Source organism: Hippopotamus amphibius, chromosome 3, assembly GCF_030028045.1.
Source record: "Hippopotamus amphibius kiboko isolate mHipAmp2 chromosome 3, mHipAmp2.hap2, whole genome shotgun sequence".
NCBI classification, from domain to species: domain Eukaryota; kingdom Metazoa; phylum Chordata; class Mammalia; order Artiodactyla; family Hippopotamidae; genus Hippopotamus; species Hippopotamus amphibius.
The window spans coordinates 146,811,459-146,833,363 of NC_080188.1; the positions used below are offsets into that span (position 1 = coordinate 146,811,459).

General features: G+C 35.3%; 1 protein-coding gene and 1 non-coding gene across 2 annotated transcripts in view; both read left to right on the top strand.

Annotated features, from left to right (window-relative positions):
• The window catches only part of SMYD3 (SET and MYND domain containing 3), a 684,321-nt gene that overhangs the window by 240,470 nt on the left and 421,946 nt on the right, over positions 1-21,905 (top strand). The window lies entirely within an intron of this gene.
• On the top strand, positions 8,542-8,646 carry LOC130850551 (U6 spliceosomal RNA). The gene has a single exon (XR_009052923.1). It is a non-coding gene; the product is annotated as a U6 spliceosomal RNA (small nuclear RNA).

The window sequence follows — 21,905 nt, forward strand, 5'->3', positions numbered from 1 at the left end:
CTTTCTGGCTTACTTCGCTCTGTATGACAGTCTCTAGCTCTATCCACCTCATTACATATAGCTCCATTTCATTCCTTTTTATGGCTGAGTAATATTCCATTGTATATATGTGCCACGTCTTCTTGATCTATTCAACTGCTGATGGGCATTTAGGTTGCTTCCGTGTCCTGGCTATTGCAAATAGTACTGCAATGAACATTATGGTACATGTTTCTTTTTGGATTATGGTTTTCGCTGGGTATATGCCCAGTAGTGGGATTACTGGGTCATATGGTAGTTTCATTTTTAGTTTTTTAAGGAGCCTCCAAACTGTTTTCCATAGTGGCTGTACCAACTTACATTCCCACCAACAGTGCAGGAGGGTTCCCTTTTCTCCCACACCCTGTCCAGCATTTATTGTTTCTAGATTTTGTGATGTTGGCCATTCTGACCAGTGTGAGGTGATACCTCATTGTGGCTTTGACTTACATTTCTCTAATGATTAGTGATGTTGAGCATCTTTTCATGTGTTTGTTAGCCATCTACATGTCTTCTTTGGAGAAATGTCTATTTAGGTCTTCTGCCCATTTGTGGATTGGGTTATTTGCTTTTTTGATATTAAGCTGCATGAGCTGCTTGTACATTTTGGAGATTAATCCTTTGTCAGTTGCTTTGTTGGCAAGTATTTTCTCCCATTCTGAGGGTTGCCTTCTTGTCTTGTTTATGGTTTCTTTTACTGTGCAAAAGCTTTTAAATTTCATTAGGTCCCATTTGTTTATTCTTGATTTTATTTCCCTGATTCTAGGAGGTGGGTCAAAAAGGATCTTGCTTTGATGGATGTCATAGAGTGTTCTGCCTATGTTTTCCTCTAGGAGTTTTATAGTGTCTGGCCTTCCATGTAGGTCTTTAATCCACTTGGAGTTTATTTTTGTGTATGGTGTTAGGAAGTGTTCTAATTTCATTCTTCTACATGTAGCTGTCCAATTGTCCCAGCACCACTTATTGAAGAGGCTGTCTTTTTTCTAAACATTGTATAGTCGTGCGTCCTTTGTCAAAGATAAGGTGCCCATATGTGCTTGGGTTTACCTCTGGGTTCTCTATTCTGTTCCATTGATCTTCCTTTCTATTTTTGTGCCAGTACCATACTGTCTTGATCACTGTGGCCTTGTAGTATAGCTTGAAGTCAGGAAGCCTAATTCCACCAAGTCCGTCTTTCTTTCTCAAGATTGCTTTGGCTCTTCAGGGTCTTTTGCATTTCCACACAAATCATAAGATTTCTTCTTCTAGTTTTGTGAAAAATGCCATTGGTAATTTGATAGGGATTGCATTGAATCTGTAAATTGCTTTGGGTAAGATAGTCATTTTCACAATGTTGATTCTTCTAGTCCAAGAACATGGTATGTCCCTCATCTGTTTGTATCATCTTTGATTTAATTCCTCTTCTTAAAAATAATTTTTAAAATATGTATTTTAGTGTTGAATAGCAAGATATTTTAAGATAATATCACCCTGGGTCCAGATATCTATTTAAATGCTTATTTTGTAGAGACAGGCAACTTACTTAACCAAATAATTCAGTGAACCTTCACTAAGAACCTAATATGGGCTAGGTACCTTGCTGGATGTCAGGGACTGGCTATGTGGTACAGTAAAAGAGAGGTGGATTTGTAGGGTAGTTACTGAGCTAAGCATAGGGCCTGGTACAAACAGAAAGTCCTAAGAAACATTTACCAGCTGAAAGGAAAGCCAGAGTTGAAATTGTGGTCTAGCTAAAATGGGCAAATTAGTTAATATTCTTAGTTTGTTTCTTCATCAGAAATAAATGGTAATAAAATTCACATCAGAGGGATTGTTGTCAAGATTAAATGAGTTAATCGACAAAATGAAAAGACAACTTACTGAATGGGAGAAAAGATTTGCAAATGATATGACCAATAAGGGATTAATATCTGAGATATATAAATAACTCATACAACTAAACATCAAAAAAAAAAACAACTTGATTTAAAAAAATGAGCAGAAGAAGTGAATAGACATTTTTCCAAAGAGGAATTGGAGATGGTCAATAGGCACATGAAAAGATGCTCAATATCGCTAACCATCAGGGAAATGCAAATCAAAATCACAATGAGATATCACCTCACACTTGTCAAAATGGCTATAGTCAAAAAGAACCCAAATAACAAATGTTGGCGAGGATGTGGAGAAATGGGAACCCTTGTACACTATTGGTGAGATATAAATTGTTATACCCACTGTGGAAAACTCCTGAGTATGTATTCAAAAAAAACAAAAACACTAATTTGGAAAGATATATGCACCCCAGAGTTCATAGCAGAATTATTTACAGTTTCCAAGATAGAGAAGCAATCTAAGCGTCCATCCACAGATGAACGGATAAAGAAGACGTGGATTATATACACAATAGAATACTACTCAGCCTTAAAAAAATGAAATTTTACCATTTGCAGCAACATGAATAGACTTGGAGGACATTATGCGAAGTAATAAGTCGGACAGAGAGAGACAAATACTGTGTGATATCACTTATATTTGGAATCTAAGAAATATAACAAACTAGTAAGTATAACAGAAAAGAAGCAGATTCACAAATAAAGAACGAGCTAGTGGTTACCAGTTGGGGGGGGGGGTGGTAGGCAATATAGGGGTGGGAGTGGGAGGTACAAACTATTGGGTGTGAGATAGGCTCAAGGATTTGTTGTACAACACAGGGAATATAGCCAATATTTTGTAATAACTTTAAATGGAAAGTAACCTTTAAAAATTACATAAAATGTTTAAAAAAATTTTTTAAAAAGATTACATGAGGGAAAATATCCAGTATGTCCAGGAGTGTGTCTGGCACATATCAGATGGTTAATAATTGTTAATAAAATAGTGGGAAAAAAAAGTTTCCTTATTCTCAAGGAGTGTTACAGTTTAGGACAGGGGAGTCTTGTACATTATGAAGTTGGACTTTAGTTGTCATATCCCTGTATTTGCTTTAAAATTCTGTCTGAGTTTCACTAATAATCCAAAGGGATTTTGGACTCTACAAAGAAAACACAAACATACCCACACACTCCCCTGCTTCTGCACTCATACTTAATTCTTCTTCTCTTGCTCGCAATAATATTTTTACATTTAGATGTCCTCTGTAATAACAAAAGAAGATGGGAAATGAGCAGAAGCAGCAGAATTATATTATTAGATAAAAATTTAGATACAGAAAGAGATGTGGAGGTATTGAAATTTCAACAGCTTATTTTTTTTGTCACTTCTACACATTTTATGGTTCTTATAAACCGATTTATTGCATTTTTCCTTGTGATTGAAAATCGACAGAAATAAAGTTGGGTGATGCCAAAGGGATGTGATATACCTGTGATACTGGCTGCTATTTGTGCCTGTCTGCACAGAATGCCACACATTTTAAGAACTTTTTTCTCTCTTTCCTAACAGGAAGATAAAATGATCTGTTTTTTCTTCTAGACAACAGTGAAATGATTTCTTTTGGTCCCTATTGCTGTTTTTTAAAAAAATTGTTAGTGCAAAATATACGAAATGCAAAGCTGCATTTTCACGTAAGGTCAACTCATATTTTAATAATGTGTTTTGTGCTTTGTCTATCTTTAGATTTAACCATTTAAAAAATTTCATCTCTAAACTGATCATTTTATACATAATTGTTTAAATCCCATAGGTGATTTGATGACCTTTCTGTATTTTTTGATTTTTTGAATGTCTTTGTTTGAAGATTATCATATCTTTAATGCTATAAATGCCTCACATTTTCTGAAATTGGATTTGAATCATCATTAAAGGATAAAATGCTATGACTATAAGGTGGCATTAAAAAGCCTGAAACACTTATTAAATTTAAAACTGTTAACTTTCAGGCATACATTTTCAACCCTTTTAGAAATACTTTTTAGTTAAAATTGAAATGTCAAATAATATAAAATTTAAAATACATATTTGGTTCAGTATTACTATCATACAGTATTAAATATTAAGCATTAATTTATTTCATGCTGCTGGCAGGACACAATGATTCAGTGTTTAATGAAAAAAATATTGTCTGCTTGATGACTTCCATGTATTGTAATAGAACTGTGCGTGTTTATTTACTATGTATTAATAGGCTTTGTTCTGGTAGTGCATACTTAAATATGATTTATAAGTCATGTATGAATATACCTATTTCAGACACAATCTATAACTGTGTCTTAAATTCACAAATTCTCTTTTTTGAAATATGCCTTTGTTTCTTCTATGAAAGAAGTATTTATGAAAAGATGCCTCTACCTTATACACTATATTCCTTACAGTAACCCAGGCCTCATTAAAACTGGGTGCTTTGCACCCAGTGATAGGTTTAATGTAAGTAGTAAAATCTTGCTGTAAGTGAATCTGAAAAGAAATCTGCTTTCAGTAAAGGGAATGTATCTAAAACAATAGAATGTATTACTTGGAACAGAATTAAACAGAAGTCTTTAACAGAGAACAAATTTATTCCGTTATATTTGGGAGTCAATGTAATTATACATGTGATTTGTGCATACCACTGAAAGTGTGACCTTGGGCAAGTTACTGATCTCTCTGTGCTTCAGTTTCTTTACTTGAAAAATGGATATAATAGTAGTTCCTACCTGATATAGTATACCTGGAATTGTGCCTGGCACTTAGCAAACACCGCATAGGTGTTATCATTTGTTATTATCTTATATAATATGTAGAGTAGGTAGGGAAGTGGGAATAGAGGATGAACCTTTCAAAATCAACTGAAATAGCACACTGTCAAGGGCCCTTTTAGGGATGCAGGCTGGCTGTTGTTGCACTTGAGATGAGCTCCAATCACAAAATAACTTATATCTGCAAGTTACCTATACATATCTCAAGGAAGACACTACTGTTTGAAGTCAGCTCAGGTTACTTTTTATCATGAGAAAAAATTTTCTCTGTGACGTTCCTTTCCTTCACCCCCAAACCCCAAATCCAGCAATACAATCCTCACCTCCAACTCAAATAGACTCCCCACTTCCAACTCAAATCTGTGGTGGTTCTACCTATTGATTTTTCTTTGAATTAAGAAATCACATCTGAAACAAACTTTCAGAACTACATGTAGAGTGTATTTAATTTTTAGAAGAGCTTAAAGTAGTTGGCATTCAGGTTTTCATTTTAGTTTATTGATCTCCTAAAGCTATTAACTATTATTGAAAATAACTACCTTTTTTGGTTTTTATTGAGGTATAATTGACATACAACACTATATTAGTTTCAGGTGTACAACATGATGATTCAATATTTGTGTGTATTGCAAAATTATCACCACAGTAAGTCTAGTTAACATCTGTTACTGTACATCCTTACAGAATTTTTCTTTACGATGAGAACTTTTAAGATTTTTCTCTCTTAGCAACTTTCAAATATGCAGTCTAGCATTGCTAACTGTAATCATCATGCTGTCCATTACATCCCCTTGACTTATTTATGTTATAACTGGAAGTCTGTACTTTTTGGGCCCCTTAACCCATTTTCTTCTCACTCAATGACCCTCCACCTCTGGCCATCACTAATGTGTTCTCTGTATGTATGAGCTCAGTTGTTGTTGTTGTTGTTTTTCTGTGTTTTTTGTTTTTAAGATTCTACATGTAAGTGAGCTCATAAAGTATTTATCTTTTTCTGTCTGATTTATTTCACTTAGCATAACGCAGGTGAATGCATTGGACCCTCAAGGTCCATCCATATTGTCTGAAATGGCAAGATTTGTTTTTTTCTTTTCATGGCTGAAGAACATTCCAGTATATGTGTTTGTATGTGCATTTATTTATTCTCGCAAACACTTGTTATTTCTTGTCTTTTTGATAATAGTCATTTTGACAAGTGCAAGAGATCTTTTTGTGGATTTGATTTGTATTTCTCTGATGATTTGTGGTGTTGAGTACCTTTTCATGTGTCTGTTGGCCATCCCTGTCTGTTTACATCTTCTTTGGAAAAATGTCTATTCGTATCCTCTGCTCATTTTTTAATTGGGTTGTTTGTTGTTTTACTGTTAAGTTGTTGGAGCTCTTTATATATTTTGAATATTAACCCCTTATCTGATACATGATTTGCAAATATTGTCTCCCATTTGGTAGGTTGCCTTTTCATTTTGTTCATGATTTCCTTTGCTGTGAAGTACCTTTTTAGCTTGATGTAGTCCAGTTGTTTATTTTTGCTTTTGTTCCCTTTGCTTTTGGTGTCAAATGGCTGCCTTTTAAAGTTTGATTTAGGACAGTTTTATTTATAGTCTAAAGTTTCACAGTCATCTTTAAAAGTGTCTATCAAACTTACTTTTTTCTTATTTTGCTTGGTAAAATTATAAGTGCATGAAAATAGCCTTAAGAAATGGAACTTCAATTGTAATTTGATTTCTGATTCAATTAGACACATGCTACCATTTTGTCAGTGTTATAATCCTATTGACTATTTCTAATGCTGTCAGTGGGCTCCTTTTCGATTATTCAAGGTGCTATAGAAGTGTAATTATGTCTTACTGATTTTCTGTAAACTTCTGTGTTTGGTTTGGTGAAGGTTTATTTTTCAAAATAAAATATTCTGTTATGAAATTTGAACAGTATCTGTCTTTACACCTAGCTTATGTGAAAAATTGTCTGCATTGCGTGCTGCAGTTTTGCAGTCACTGAAAATAGTGTTCCGAACTTAGTTGGTTTTCTTTAAATAGATAGTCCATGACAACCAGATTTCTCAAGAAACAGTTGAAGATGTGAGTATTGGACTATGAAAATGAAATTTCAAAGGAATCACAGTGGACACAAGGTGAGAATAGATTAGATAGTGTTGCCAAATTCGTAGAGAAGTGTTAGTCTGGAGAATCAATAGAATCATTATATTCAATATCATGTGAATATAGAGAGTTCATTTGCTAAATGTAGATTTCATAGCAAGATTTTTTGAGACAGTTTTGCAGGTATGTATACAGAGAAAGAGAAAGGGGAAAGAAGAGTTGGTGGGAGAATGAAGAAAAAGAGGAGGATGGAAAGGAATGCATTTGAATTTACCCTCCATGCTCTTAAAATTTTTGACGGACTCCGTAATGGCACGTTGCCCCAAGCAACTCAGTTTGAAGGCAAGTTAACATGGAACAGATTTGACTACCTGGGGGTACTGCTCTCAGCAGAAAAGAGACAAAGTTTAATATAAAAAGGACAAGATCACTTATCTGAGGGGGAAATAACTTGCGAGTTCATAGAACATCCTATCTAAGAAACAGTTGCCAAAGCAGATATATTGCAATGAAAGGCAAGGGCAGTAGACATAATATGACCTTATCGTATTAAGTGATAAGGAAAACTAGTTTTCAAATTACATAAACACACACACACACACACACACACACACATAACCTTTTTCTAAAGGAGGAAGAGAAGCTGTATTTTGATGTTACTTTAGGTAAAACTGTTTAATCATGCTTGCACCATGATTCTCAAGTATGACTTTAAATGAAAACTTTTATAGAACCAATTTTTTTCAGCAATATTTTTTCCAGTGCATTGATAAAATAAAAAAAAAGAAAGTTGTATAAGGGTCCATTTTGGGCACTTTTTCATGAATTAAAACCTGGGGGGAAAATCATGTTAATTTTATATCTTTTCTACCTCTTGTGTGGAATGTTGTATAACAATAATAGTGATATCATCCTATGTTTTTATTGCACTTTACAATTTTCACATCTGGTTCATGGTCTCAGTTGATCCTCAGAAGAACACTGTGAAGCAGGTTGATGGTTTCCTTATTATTTAGATGAGGAAGATGAGGCCAGATTGGTTAAACGATTTGCCCAGAGATGTGGGTATAATCCAGGCTGTCAGAGCTTGACTGCATAGCAATCATGTGAGGACCAGAGCAGAAGTACAAGGAAGCCCAGGAGCAGCTTTGGTTTAGGAAAAGAAGTATTTAAATACTGATCAGTAGTTGATGGTGGAACAAATGACATATCAAGCTTTATCAGGAAAACAGAGCAGAAGAGGCAGCCTTATCAACCAGTGAAAGCAGGGCACTTAGATTTGAATTGAAGTTGTTTGCAGACTTAGAGAAATTAGTTTGTGTGTACTGACTTGGTCAAAATTACTTTCCAATAAAATATTGTCTCTGGAGAAGTTTTGAGTTGGAAAGAAGACCAATTTTTGGATGGGACAGATTTTACAATCCTGTGAAATCTTTTCAAAATCCAAAATCAGTGTGTCAGAGCCCAGATTCTGTTTTGTGACCAGACTTTTCCTGTGTATATTACATTGGTTAGAGGGCATGATTTGATTATGTGGTCAGGAACAATCTGGGCAAAATTGTTAAATCATCAATTTTTGTGTTATTGGCCCCAGCCTCACTTTCTTGTGGTTATTTTTTGATTTTATGAAACAGTTTACTCCCAAACACTTTCTCAGCGACTCAGTGTCCTAATCTTTTATTTCAAAGTTTGTTATCAGAAGAGATGCCCTCACTCTCTGTTAACTATTTAAATTGAGACCCAAATCTTATGTCAAAATGAATCTTTCTGTGCTTGCTTTGGCAGCACATATACTAAAATTGGAATGATACAGAGAAAGTTAGCATGGCCCCTGCGCAAGGATGACGCAAATTTGTGAAGCATTCCATATTTTTGTAGCATTGACATATATACACTACCAAATGTAAAATAGGTAGCTAGTGGGAAGTTGCTGCATAACACAGGGAGATCGACTCCTTGCTTGGTGATGACCTAGAGGGGTGGGATAGGGAGGGTGGGAAGGAGTCTCGGGAGGGAGGGGATATGGGTATATATGTATAAATACAGCTGATTCACTTTGTTGTACAGCAAAAACTGGCACAACAGTGTAAAGCAGTTATATTCCAATAAAGAGCTTTAAAAAAAAAAAAAAGAATGAATCTTCCTACAACTTTGGGTTTTGGCAAATTGGCGAGAGGGATTTTGGTAATGAGGGAGAGTAAAAGCAGGAAAGGGTGTGTTCCCTTTGCTCATGAAAACACAGTGTAGTTCTGAGGTAGCATCTATCCACAGCAGCTACCCAACCCAGGTAATAATCATCCAGATTCTAGAATTCCTGGGTTCTTTTTTTTAAAAAAAAAATTATTTTTATTTATTTTACTTTTTGGCTGCACCACATGGTGCATGGGATCTTAGCTCCCTGACCAGGGATTGAACCCTTGTCCCTGCATTGGAAGCACGGAATCTCAACCACTGGACTGCCAGGGAAGTACTCCTGGATTCTTTTAGGAGGGAAAGATAACTAAAATTTTTCAAAGCAAACATTTCAAAGTAACCCACTTGAATTTATCCCTGTGAAGAAAATAGGTGACACTTAGCTAGAAAATAAAAAGTGTTACAGTAGTTTTTGTTTTCATTAAAAAGCATTTTAAGGCCGTGTATTTAATCACAAGAAATGAAACTTGAGTTTTTAGCATTGTACTTGTAACACATAAAGTTCGAGATCTGGAGCTCAAGGCACTTCGAAATGCCGTTACCTGCTGGAGTCCAGCGTCTGGCAATTTGTTATACTGAATAGCTAATTTTTCATTGCGGTTCCTCTGGGGGCTCAGCGCAAAGTCATACAACACAACTGACACAGCGGAGTAGCAGCCTGAATTCAGATCAGGAGCCAAGTGAGTTTACAGCTCTATAACCTTCAAGCCTAATAAGGAAGTTGTTGTAGCATTTGGCCTATTAATCCATTTAGTGGTTGGATGTGTAATCTGGGTATTTGACATCTATAACTAACCAAGACATATGCTGAATGTTATTTTCTCCACAAAAGCATTTAATTATCTAAATTGGCATTTAGATGTCTTCATCCGTACTTGAGATACTGTAATCACATTCAACAGTGTAAAATGTTGGAATCAGGCAAACTGAGCTTGAATTTTGGCAGAAACACTGTGTCATTTGGACATCTTCTCTGTGCTTCAGTTTTCACATCTGTAAAATGAGGATGCTAAAAATAGCAACTTCATAGGGCTTCTGTGGATTAAATAAAATCATAGATATGCTATTAATGCACATTATAAAGTGCCTAGTAAGTGCCATTTATTTCATTTGATAGAATTCATTTATGAATATGAAGCTTTTTTGATCATAACAAATACATATGTTGTATATAACAATAATAATTCACTCTTCATAAGTTATACTTGCTCTGAAGTAATATGGAGCGTGGATTGAACTTCTCAACTTAGGATAATGACTCCACTTGGAAACCTCATTACTTGGGATTGGTGCTCTTTCCACTATGACAGGAACCCTAGCTTCTCAAATAGACTCAGCTGGACTGTCCAGTAGAAATATGCATATTTGCATTCCCATTAGGATCTCATTTGAATAACTAGAGCAATGTCCAATTCAGTATAATAAGCACATTTCCATGGCTATAGTTTATGTTAATAATCTTGATTCAATATAAAGAATACCTTTGAACAATAAATTTTATAGAATATACTTAAAATTCTCTATTTTCCTTTATTTGTACATTATATGTAATAAGTATACTTGAATATCTTTATGATTTAAATTTTTTTTTTAATAATCATCTTCTTTTCACTAACTCAGTGGGGCTCCTTAAAGTTTCACATCTACTAGCTAACTTAGTCTTAGTCTTGGCCTCTTCTCCTTTGTTGGCAGCTGCCTGGTTCTTGGCGTGTTCATTTTGGGTATACCACTGTCAGCCTGGTACCACCCTGGGTGCCAACATCAAGAAGATAATTTTATCAGGAAGAAATAAAAGTACCTATTTACCCACTCTAGTCCCCACCCAAACTCCGTCTCAAGTGAGCATCCCACCCTGATTTGTTGTCTTTTTCTATTTTTATTTTTTTAAGCTATTGGAAAATAAATCCCTTTGATTTCATATCACATTTCTCTCTTGGGTCAGAACGTCTCATCAATATTAATGCTCCAACTCAAATGAGAATGCTATACTAGTGTGTAATTCATACTGGGCACAGGTGGTGACATGAACTTAAGAAGGTGAAGGCCTTAAATCCCTTAGGTTATTAAGCAGAAACCCTCCCATTCCCCAATTATTTAGCCATTTGTTACCTGCAGTAGTGAGAAAGATTGCTCTTCAATTCAGTCTGGTCCCTTACATTTGATCAAAAGCTCATCATCCAGTTTTGTCATGGATGAAGCTGTATCTTTGACTCTTTTCTCATTTGGATACTCACTTGGTAAGGGAAGCATAGTAACTTGGCCGTCACCTCCCACTCTCCAATTTCATTTTCTGGTAACCTCTCAGGCTTTATCCTCTCTTGAATTGCTTGTTCTCTTTTACATGCCATATCAGTGGTTGGTTCCCAGGTGACCTGGGTCAGCCAGGCTTCGTGGCCACTGACTTCCCTGGAGTAAACCTTTGTTGCAAATTATGGATCTTGTGATAACCACACATAATCAGAGGGAGAGATGGCCATTATTTCTCTTTTCTTTACAGCACAGTCCCAGTAATGATTTTATTAGATATAGGACTTTGGTACGTATAAATTTCCATATGTATGTCTGGCTAGAGAAAATTCTCATTCACAAGTGTCCTTGACTTACACAATAAATCAAGGAAGCAGTTATTTGTGATATAGGAGGATGCACCATAGTATTCCTTTAAATCAGAAACCTTACTGAAACTTAGATGTTTCAGTCAATGAAGGGAAGGGAAAGGAAGGAGAGAAAAGGAAAGGGTAAAGGAATGGGAAGTTTGAGCAGATCTCCCCTGCAGTGTGATATGACTGGGATCATCCCAAAGCTGCACAGCTTTAGTCTGGCACGCTTGAATTTTGGTTAAAAAATGATGCAAGATATTTTTCTTTGCAGTCAAGATACTTGCTCTAAGCTTAGTGAAACCAAAAGCCTCTGTGTTCTTGAATTCATATTGCATTAAAACTTAGATCATAAACCAGAGCTAAGTTCTGCCCTTTGGATAATCGCTCACCTTGATCTAGTGTTCAAGACCTCAAGCAGTTCCTGCTACGTGACTTCACTCTCCTTCCAGTACAGCCACAACCATTTCCCCAGGGACTATTAATTAAGAGACTTGGTGTTGAATGTAATAGAAACCAACTCTGGCTAGCTTGGGTAAAACGGGGATCAGTTGGCTGGACCCTGGATTATTTTATAAGGTCAAAAAAATTCCTTGGTGGCCAAGCCAGAACTTGTGGGCCTGCACATCCTCCAGAATGCTCCCTTAGCTATGACCACGCCACCAGTGTCCTGTCTCTGAGTGTCTCTGTTTCACGCGTTTGCACCCTAGAATGGGAGTCTGGACCAGTTTGGGTTAGGCATCAGTCAGCAGGGCCACAAAGCTCAGAAGTGAGTGTTCGGCAAACATTTCTAGAAAAGGGGAGATTGTTAAACTAAGGCAGTTATCTCATGACATGACTGCTCCATAATCCAGGTGCCGTCTAATCTTCATCTCTAAGATGTTCCTTCTACTTTTGTCCCCTCTGCCAGTCAAAACCTTCTCAATGCAGCTCACTGTCTACCTCCTCTGTGATTTCTTTCCTGACCATCTAGTCAGAATTACAGCATTTGCCTGCTTTCCCACAGCATATTACTGATGTCTTTAATTTAGCACACACTATTCTGCATTATTTTGTTCTTCTGATAAGCTAAGATGTTGACTGCTACCAAACAATGATTTCACTTTCTTTCCAACTGCTGTGAAAGCCAGGGCTAAGGTTTACATTCAATTATTATGGTTTTCCTTTGTCAAAAAAATCTTTTAATGTGAGCTTTCTTGTCCCTTCTCCTTTACCACCTGCCTTTTGCTTTTGTCCTTGAGATGTGATTCTTGATCTAATTGGATTGATACCTGTGGTTTTACTTTACAAGAAACATGAATAGTAATAGAAAAGACGGCATTTGTCACACAAGTTCTTTTTTTGGTACTCTTGCACTATCTGGAGTAACTCTGGCCACAGCTCTGCTCCCAGTTTGGTCTGTTAAGAACTATGCCCATTGTCCAAGGCTTTGCCAAACCGTCACCTCCTTTATTAAGCCTTCCTTATCATCCCGATTCCACACCAAGATGTCAGAGATATAGACTTTGTTTTCCCCTGAAGATACTTTTATTCTCACTTTACATAACACTTAACACATATATTTGCCATTATTATTGTTGATGTTGTTCACATTTTTATTAGGGATGGCTTAGGAAGGCTGATGGGAATTTGGAGAGGAGGCCTAGTTTCCTAAGCCTTGGCAACCCCACCAGTATCTGGATTTTAGTCTTGATTCTGCCACTTGCTTCCTGGCTGATCTGAGGCAGATCATTCCCCTTCTCTGGGCTTCAGATAATCCCACTTTTCAGAATGTCTTTATTGAGTGTTACAATGGCAAAAATGATTATTAAAAGCCCCTGTAAACCTTTAAATACCTATAGAACTGAAAAAAGAAGTGAGAGCAGCTCTGTAGCCTCCTAGACTTTTTTCCACATGAATATATGTAAACATCAAAGCACTTTAGCCTGAATTATGTCATACCATCCATACCATATGGCAACTTAATTTATTTTATTTCCTTAAAAATCTTGATTTCATTATATACATTAATATCTGTCATTTGTTTTATCTGCTGCATTATAAGGAAGAACTATAATTTAAAATCCCCTATTGAGGAAAGTGCCCTTTAAATTTTAAGCTTTTCTTAAAACTAGGAAAGTAATATATGCACATAGTTTTTTCAGTATAAAATGAAAATGTTCCTTCCTCCAATATCACTCTCCCTGAAAAAAAAAAACCACTTCTAAAATGTATTATTTTTGTTCTCCGGATGGCTACTATCATAGTTTTGAATAATATATTCCTACATTTCTTGATTTTTCTTATAGTATTATTTTATATTGCTGTAAACTATTAAATTCTTTTCCATAACTAGAACTCAGTCCTCTGTACTTTCTCATTAGTTTAGTTTAGGAGACTAAAAATCAGTAGATAGCATTTACAGTATTTTAATTGTATGAATATTATTAAGCATAGAACTAAGTAGGGTGGCAAGGTGAACAGACCCACAGAAGAGGAAATGCCATTAAGCCTGTCTTCTTTAAAGGAAAATATTCCAAAAATCAAGGTCAAGTGGATTCACACTGCTGTTTTTGTTTCTGACATCTCAAGGTATCTTTTTCCTTAGATTCTTTGTCATTTCTTTGAAGCAACTCTTCAAATATTTATTTTCCATATGGGAATCATGGGTAGTACTAAATGACTTATATCCATGCATATTTGAATATTTTTTATTGTTGCCTTAATTAATAGAAAGTTTTGACTACATAAGCTTTTTGGCTAAAATTATTTTCGCTGAGAACTTTGAAAATATTGCTCCATTATCTTCTAGAATTCAGTGGGGCTCATGAGAAATGTAATTTCAGTGTAGTTCTTGTACCTTTTGCAACTTACTTTTTTCTCTCCAGAAGTATATAGGGATACACACACACACACACATGCATTTTTTAATCCATGGAATGATAACTGTGAATAGTAATATCTGAGTATTAGATTTTTTTTTCAGCTGACCCAACACATGGTGTTTTCAGTCTGAAGACTGTTGCAACTTTTATCAGCTTTGTGAAGAATTCTTCTATGATTTCATTTATTATTTTCTCCCCCTCTGTTTTGACTATTATCTGCTTCTGAAAATCCTAATAAAAAGATCTGGAACTTCATAGATGTTATCCTCAAAATCTTTTATTTCCCAAATTATCCATTGCTTAGTCTTTTTTCATACATATTCTGGGAGTTTTTCTGAACTTTACTTTCAAAATCAGTCTTTGGCTATATTTATTCTATTAGTTTGTCCATATATTGAGTTTTTTATTTTTTAAGTCATAGGGTAATTCTTAGGGAAAATTTTAACTATTTCAATATTGTTTTGATTCCTGCCTTGAAAAGTTGGTGTAGAAAGAATTCTTAGTTCATGGGCAAAGAACACAACAGATTGAGAATTAAGTCAGAAAGAAACATTTTCAAGGTTTGTAAAATGTTTTTTTCCCTCTTATTTGGAGATAAAAGGTAATTACTGTTACGTATAAAAGCCAACTCATCTCTCAATCTAATGTGAAATACAACCTGAAATGTAGCCAGTCATCAATAAAAACTTCATACTCTGTCCATGCATAGTTTTGGGTCGTCAAATTTAAAACCTGTTCAGGCAACCGCAGATTCAGTTGACCACTGTTACCAATTTTGCCCAGCTTTGTGGTTTAGGAGAAGGATAATAATAGATAAAAAGGAAAATATACGTTAAGAGAATCTCTGCTAAATTAGTTTCCATGTAAAGAAATATTTTATTATCATCTGTTATACACAGGAAACATTAACACAAAACACTTTCCTTCTCTTTTTATTGAACTCCAAGATACACTATAAAAAGGGTTTGCTACAGTTCACGAATCAGCTACTCATCTCTTATCTCCCACACCTGAAAGAGTCCAAGGACACTTAAATGCAAATATATCGCACATTTCACTTTCTTGAGTGACCCTATTTCAAATGCATCTTGAGACTATCTGCAGAGTAGAATTTTTAATTCTGAAGTGCTGACCCTTCATTGGAGAGAATAAGGCTTCCAATTGTGAATGTGAAAGAAGTCTCGATTTTCTGGATCATTTTCCTCCATTCACTTCGGATAATACCACCTTATAAACAGGATTTAATTCACGCAAAACAGCAAACTAAAAGCTCCAGTAGTATACACTATAACCATTTATTTTCATATTTTTAAATGCCTTACTATTAATGGAAAATAGCTTTAAAGCCATCCGTGATATGCACCACAGCTAATTCAATTTGACAATGAAAGATGCTATGTAGGTCTGTAATGGGAGATATAAAATATATACCATAATAGCAGATCTTCTGCATATATAATCAAATTCTTTGTGCTTCATATTTTTTGGTACTATAAAAAGGGACAAGAAGCACTACTAACAGTGCTTTTCCTGGATTTTTCCACAATGTTTTCTGTTACCGACTGTAAACATTTAAACATGTCTTTTTTTTTTTTACTCTCTAGTTACAACAGTTTTCTTTACAGAAAAAAAATTTTCAGTTCTAATACGAATTGGGTTTATATGAACTCCACATAAACATTATTCGTGACTTATTCTGAGCACATACAATAATGATATCTCAATGATCTTGAAAATGCTGAGGTTTCATCTTTCTGTAATTCTGCCATCAGACCAGGCAGTGCGTTCATCTCTGTATGGCAGCCTGCCTTTCAGGCATCATTAATGTTTTAGATTTTCATAAATTCTGCCAAGGCCAAACAGACCAAGAACCTGGAGTCTGTAGAATTGCTGAAGGAATTAAACAGCTACTAGCTTTTGTTTTTCCTTTTCATTTCATCTCCAAATAAAGTGAAGAATAATAAGAATAATAAGAATAAAAGTTGGGAACAAAAATATTTTGGAACATGCTAAGGTATATAGTTTCTACTATATTAAGAAAAGAGCAGATGCTCAACACCCTCAGGATAATCCCCAACCCCAAAAGGGAGAGAGAAGTGAAACATTTAATAAATTAAGTTAAAATGTCTCATCAAAATAATAGCACCTTGTATCTAAGAGATTAAAACTTGAAAGTAGGAAATGTTTGAAAAATGTTGTGATTCTGAGTAAGCCTTAGGACATTTCTACATCACCCTTGGCTAAATTGACATTAACTAATTAACATTCCTTGCATACCAACAAACCACTGAGGACCTTATTCCTCAATATTGCAAAGGTGATTCTTTCATGGTCAGACTTTGCTCTGAATATAGTACGAAAAGTTACAGCTACAGTTTTTTCAATTCTGTGAGCGCAACTTCAACCACGTGACCATAGATAACGTAGAAGGCCAAGGTCTCAGTCAATTACTAATTCAGACCTGTTTTCGTGGCCAGGTATTCATTTGTTTTTGGTAATAGTAATAATAAAATGTTTTAAATTTATTCATTTATTTGTTTTTCACTGGTTATTTAATCACATTTGTGCTCCGGTTTGTTCCATAGAGAGTTTGAGAAAACCTTCAGTAAAATTACATGTGGTGTGTTAGAAATATCCAGGACAAGGAAAACAGAATTTAAATAGGAAACCAAAACCAGAACAAACCCCAAAACACAAAGACTCAGGACCTTAAGTTGAGCAAATGTTTTGTTTTTCTGATAAACTGTGATGTTAACTGCTACCAAACAATGATTTCACTTCCTTCCTCGGGGGCAAGAGCAGGGGGGGATGCTCTGAAAGGACGTGGCACTGCCATGAGCGTGATGAGTGGAGATGGCTCCCTCTAGGTATGTATCTCCCGCAGAGCCTTGCTGCTGCCCAGCTGAGGACCACAGTTGTATTTAATGTACCTACATAGTCATGCATGGTTATGTATCCCTAACCAGACTATAAATATCTTGAGAGCAGGGATTATATGTTATTATTCTGCATCTTCCTCAGTGAATAACACAGTAATGTATACAGGAAGGGCATCATAATCTGGCTTGAAGATAATGTGTTTTTCATATTCTAGCAGCAATTGAGAATGATTCTTCAATTTCAGTGAGCTGTAAAGAGTTAAATATAGGATGATTAGGACAAAACTAGTGTAGGGCTTATGACACTTTGTAATTACAATGGATAAAACAGTGTTAACTCTTGTTTTTTTCTTCTATGATCGTGCACTTTCTGTCTCATCCTTACCCTTAAGAGCAGATCTGTTAATGAGATATTTGACCTTTAATTTTTTTCCAAGTTAGTAGTCCTATTTTTAGGACCGGGAGATTAGAAACCTATGCAGAGTAAAATGTAAATCTGTGCTATAAAATCTGATTTAGTGTCACATTTCACTTTTCAGTACTCTGTGCATCTCTGCACCCCCTACCTTTCTCCTTTTGAACTGAAGAGTCTCATAGGTAATATAACCTGATTTTTTTTCCTTTGTGTGGGTTTCATTCACTCTTTATGTTACTTTTGCATCTGCTTCAGTAGACACATAATTTAAACATAATTCTAATTCCAAATTGTGTAGTTACAAAGGCTTCTTTTACAAGTTTTAACTGATATATAGAATTCTGTATTCTTAAGTTAAAATTTACACTGCAGCATGGTTCACTATGTCAGCTATTTAGCATTTATCGTCTTGCAGGATAAATGCAGTATTCTCTTACTTGAGATACTTTAAGGTACTAAAATTTAAAACACATAGTGGTATGAGAGGCCAATAACCATCCCAGTGTAGCTTGAAGGAGTGCTTTCCCTCTGTACAGTGTATGTTCTTTAAAGGCAGCAGCCATTGCTTTCTACCTCATTGTAATTCACACTGCATCCAGCGCTACTGGAAAACTAATGAAAATGCTGGGACTACAAGGCTTTATTTTACTGTTGAGAATTCTCAGTGGTTACAGTATTATGTAGTGCCTAATTCTCTTGGTGTTGCATTTTTTTAATAGTGATTTTTATTTTCAGTCCAGTGATCCATTTCTTTCATTAACCCCCTAACCACTGAGTAAGCTTCATGTCACAAAAGAGCTTCCAAAGGAAGAGGTATGCATTAAATTTATTATAAATGTAAATGTTCTAATCATTGCTAAATCGCTCTCTCTTTCTCTCCCTCTCTCTCTCTTTTTCTCATTGGCATTAAAAACTATGGCTTTTAAGTCAAACTATGAAAGATCAAAGTGCTACAGTAAGAGAGTAAATACTGTTTCTCCTAGAGTATGATCTCAAGTGATACAACTGTTGCCATAGCAAAATTAGGTTAAATTTAATAAAATTTGCTCACTGCTTCCATGGAAAAAACAAGCTAGGGCATAAGGGTTTTAATGTCACTCGTCCCCCTTTCATTTGATTTCCCATCCTAACACAAAATAAACATTGAGTGTACCCTTTATTTTGAAAAATTGATTTGCTGTGGGAGGTTGACTGGTATTGGATCCTGTGTGTGATCTGTACAGATTTGTATCCAAAACAGTAATTGTCATTCATGCCATGCCTTTATGTGTCAAGTGCTGTATCTGATGAACAACTGGCGCCCTAGATGACTAAGGCCGTTTTGAAATGTAGGCGATATTATCTCCAGGTTATTACAAAATGTCTTAGGATCTTATTTTTATTTTTCCCTTGCCATTTAAAGCAGTACTTTCTTTTTTCTGTATATCAGTGTGAGTGTGTGTATGTGTATTTTGGTAAAACCACCAAAAATCAGTTTTTAATGTGGGGTTTAGAATTATTATGTTGATGCTTGTCTGAGCACTGTAAAAATACTACAGCTGCATTTTGTATGCTACATTGTTCTCTATAGTAGGGATATGCATTTACTTTTAAAAATAAGTACATGTATTGCTGCTGCTAATGTCAGTTGCCCAGTGACTACAGACGCTGCTTTCTGGACAGCATCTTTATTACACTCTGCAAGTGTCCACAAGCCATATCAAAAAAGCAGGAAAGAGGAGAGAAAACATACCTCTTTGAAAGTGGAATGTCAGCTGGAGTGAGAAAAGGGTAAGAATGATTGATGGTTTACGAGAATGAAAGACTGCTTTCAGGAATGAACAGAATCAGTGCATCAAATATTGTGCTTAGCCATAACTCAGGGAACTCAGGAGGCAAGAGAATACTGAGTTCCTAATTTAAAAAATTCTCTTGAATAAAATCCATTAGTTAGAAAAGTAACTAAATTAAAGTATTTAGGTGAAAATATACCTCATATGAAAGATAACTCTGAGTTAGGAAGCTAAGTAACTGAGAAAGATACTACCATGACAGAGAAATTTATGCACACGCATGTATGCATTAGAACTAAACTGTCAAATACAACAGCCACTAGCTAAATTTGGCTACTTAAATTTAAATTAGTTAAAATAAAATCAAATTTAAAATTAGGTTTTTAGTTGCACTAACCATATTTCATGTTTTAAACAGCCATATGTAGCTACTGGCTACCGTATTTAATGGTGTAGACACAGAACATTTCTATTATTGCAGAAAGTTATCTAGGATAAGGCTGCTCTAGAAGAATTTCTTCTTAATCAATAAAGGTACAAAGATTGTGAAACTGTCCTTTAATGATCAAAATAAGCCAAATGATACAAGAGTGAGGATATATTTTGCAGCTAACTTTGCCTCCAGAGGTAATGGTAACCTGAGAATCATAAAAAATGAAGCTATCCCCAGCTGTGCTCTAAAACTTCTCTGTGGTATCTTGGACCTTTGTATCTTTCCAAACTTGTAACCTGCCTTGCATGTGTTTTGTATACCAGACTAACCCCTGGCTTGCTGTTTCCTCTCATTTTCCTTAGCTTATGATTTCTTTTTTTTTCCTTTTTCTTTTTTTAAATTGAAGTATAGTTGACAGACAATATTATATTAATTTCGGGTGTACCATGTAGTGATTCAACATTTATATACATTACAAATTGATCACCACAGTGAGTCTAGTAACCATCTGTGATCATACAAAGTTACAGCAATATTCTTGGGTATATTCCCTGTGCTGGGCATTATATGCCCATGACTTATTTATTTTCTAACTAGAAGCTGTACCTCGTAATTCCTTCAAGCTATTTCAACCAACCCTTTACTTACCTCCCTCTGGCAATCACCAGTTTGTTCTTTCTATGAGTTTGTGTTTCTCTTTTGTTTTGTTTGTTCATGTGTTTTGTTTTTTATATTCCACATATAAGTGAAATCATACAATATTTGTCTTTCTCTGTCTGACTTATTTCCTTTAGCATAATATCCTCTAGGTGATTATGTTGTCTCAAATGGCAAGATTTCATTCTTTTATATGACTAATATTCCATTATCTGTCTGTCTGTCTGTCTATCTATCTATCTATCTATCTATCCATTTATCTAGATATCCATAGATAGATAGATAGATAGATGACCGATCTGGCATAGTTTTTACCCATTCATCTATGAGTAGACAGTTAAGTTGCTTCCATATCTTCACTATTGTGAATGATGCTGCAGTGAACATAGGGGAGCAGATATCTTTCCTAATTAGTGTTTTTTTTCCCTTTGGGTAAATACCTAGAAGTGGAATTACTGGATCATATGGTAGTTCCTATTTTTAATTTTTAAAAAACTTCCATAGTGTTTTCCATAGTGGCTGCGATTTACGTCCCCACCAATAGTGCATGAGGGTTCCCTTTTTCTCCACATCCTTGCCATCATTGGTTATGTCTTGTCTTTTTGGTAATAGCCGTTCTGACAGGTGTGAGGTAATAAATTTTGATTTGCATTTCCCTAATGATTTGTGATGTTGAACATCTTTTCATGTTTATGTTGGCCGTCTGTATATCTTCCTTGGAAAAATGTCTATTCAGGTTCTCTGCCCATTTTTTAATTAGATTTTTTTTGATATGAGTTGTGAGAGTTTTTTATATGTTTTTAATATTAACTGCTTGTTACATATTTTATGATAAAATATCTTTTCTAATTCAGTAGATTGCCTTTTCTTTTTGTTGATGACTTCCTTTGCCATGCAAAAGCTTTTTAGTTTGATGAAGTTCCATTTGTTTATTTTTGTTTCTGTTGCCCTTGCCTGAGGAGACAGATCTAAAACATAAGCCGAGATTGATGAAAAGAGGCTGGTCTGGGGCTTAGACCCCTTCACTTCCCAGGGGGGACCTCTTTGGTTGTGATATCCCTCCCACTTGTGGATTGCCACACCAGGGGTGTGGGTTCTGACTAAACTGTGTCATATGTTAGGAGGGAGACTCTTCCCACCTGTCTCAATCTGGCCTTTTCTTTATATCCTTTTTTTTAAATACTCTAGACATTTTATATTTTATTTTACTTTTAAAACTATTTATGTATGTATGTATTTATGTATTTAGTTATGTATTTATGGCTATGTCAGGTCTTAGTTGTAGCACACGGGATCTTTCGTTGCGGTGTGTGGCCTTCCCTC